The sequence below is a fragment of the Salvelinus namaycush genome, chromosome 3 (assembly GCF_016432855.1).
Source record: "Salvelinus namaycush isolate Seneca chromosome 3, SaNama_1.0, whole genome shotgun sequence".
Taxonomy (NCBI): Eukaryota; Metazoa; Chordata; class Actinopteri; order Salmoniformes; family Salmonidae; genus Salvelinus; species Salvelinus namaycush.
The window spans coordinates 43,593,439-43,595,873 of record NC_052309.1 but is presented as its reverse complement, the minus strand read 5'-3'; positions in this window follow the sequence as shown (position 1 = coordinate 43,595,873).

The window sequence follows — 2,435 nt, the reverse complement described above, 5'->3', positions numbered from 1 at the left end:
TCAGTAAGAGTGTCCATGATTGAGTCTTTGAATGAAGAGATTGAGATAAAACTGTCCAGTTTGAGTGTTTGTTGCAGCTCGTTCCAGTCGCAAACTGCAGCAAACTAAAGAGGCGCGACCCAGAGATGTGTGTGCTTTGGGGACGTTTAACAGAATATGACAGTCAGAACGGGTGTTGTATGTGGAGGATGAGGGCTGCAGTAAGTATCTCAGATGAGGGGAGTGAGGCCTAAGAGGGTTTTATAAATAAGCATCAACCAGTGGGTCTTGCGACGGGTATACAGAGATGACCAGTTTACAGAGGAGTATAGAGTGCAGTGATGTGTCCTATTAGGAGCATTGGTGGCAATCTGATGGCCGAATGGGAAAGAACATCTAGCCATTCGAAAGCACCCTTACCTGTCGATCTATAAACCACGTCTCCGTAATATAGCATGGGTAGGATGGTCCTCTGAATCAGGGTTAGTTTGGCAGCTGGGGTGAAAGAGGAGCAATTACGATAGAGGAAACCAAGTCTAGATTTAACCTTAGCCTGCAGCTTGGATATGTGCTGAGAGAAGAACAGTCTAGAAAAACTCTCAAGTACTTGTATGAGGTGACTACCTCCAGCTCTAAATCTTCAGAGGTTGTAATCACACCGGTGGGGAGAGGGGCATTCTTCTTACCAAACCACATGGCCTTTGTTTTGGAGGTGTTCAGAACAAGGTTAAGGGTAGAAAAAGCTTGTTGGACACTAAGAAAGCATTGTTGCAGAGCGTTTAACACAAAATCCAGGGAGGGGCCAGCTGAGTGTAAGACTATCATCTGCATATAAATGGATGAGAGAACTTCCTACTGCCTGAGCTACATTCTTGATGTAAATTGAGAAGAGTGGGGGACCTAGGAAGGAGCCTTGGGGTACTCCCTTGGTGACAGGCAGTGGCTGAGACAACAGATTTTTTGACATTATAGACTGTACTCTTTGAGAGAGGTAGTTAGCAAACCAGGCCAAAGACCCCTCACACCATTACACCTTAGTCGGCTCACAAGAATGGAATGGTCTATCGTATCAAAAGCTTCAGCCAAGTCAATAAAAATAGCAGCACAACATTGCTTAGAATCAAAGGCAATGGTGACGTCATTGAGGACCTTTTAAGGTTGCAGTGACACATCCATAACCTGAGCGGAAACCAGATTGCATATCAGAGAGAGAGAAAATACTACAGACATCAAGAAAGCCAGTTAGTTGATTATTGACAAGTTTTTCCAACACTTTTGATAAACAGGGCAAAATAGAAATTGGCCTATTACAGTCAGGATCAGCTTGATCTCCACCTTTAAATAAAGGACGTACCTACCTAGAGAGGAGAGACAGGTTAGAAAGGTCAGAGATAGCCTCTGCAATGATAGGGGCAGCAACCTCTACAGGATCAGCGTCCCGTCCTCGGGACGGTTGAACTAACGTAGGCTAATGTGATTAGCATGTGGTTGTAAGAAACAAAACAAAAAATTCCAGGACATAGACATATCTGATATGGGCAGAAAGCTTAAATTCTTGTTAATCTAACTGCACTGTCCAATTTACAGTAGCTATTACAGTGAAAGAATACCATGCTATTGCTTGAGAAGAGTGCACAATTATGACCTTGAAAATGTATGAATAAACCAATTAGGCACATTTGGGCAGTCTTGATACAACATTTTGAATATATATGCAATAGTTCATTGGATCACTCTAAAACTTAGTGCTGCCATCTAGTGGCCAAAGTCAAAATTGCGCCTGGGCTAGAATAATTCATTATGGCCTTTCTCTTGCATTTAAAAGATAGTACAAAAGAAAAAAAAAGCATGTTTTTTTCTTTGTATTATCTTTTACCAGATCTAATGTGTTATATTCTACTACATTCATTTACACAAACTTCAAAGTGTTTCTTTCAAATGGTACCAAGAATATGTATATCCTTGCTACAGGCAGATAGATTTGGGGATATTATTAAAGACAAAAATTGTGGGGGGGGGGGAAGGGGGCTATCCCTAAGTTTATGAAGCTGCCAGTTGAGGACTTGTGAGGCGTCCGTTGTTCAACTAGACAACTAATGTACGTGTCCTTTTGCTAAGTTGTGCACCGGGGCCTCCCACTCCTCTTTCTATTCTGTTAGAGCCAGTTTGCGCTGTTCTGTGAAGGGAGTAGTACACAGCGTTGTAGGAGAACTTCAGTTTCTTGGCAATTTCTCGCATGGAATAGCCTTCATTTCTCAGAACAAGAATAGACTTACGAGTTTCAGAAGAAAGTGCTTTGTTTCTGGCCATTTTGAGCCTGTAATCGAACCCACAAATGCTGATGCTCCAGAAACTCAACTAGTCTAAAGAAGGCCAGTTTTATTGCTTCCTTAAATCAGAACAACAGATTTCAGCTGTGATAACATAATTGCAAAAGGGTTTTCTAATGATCAAAT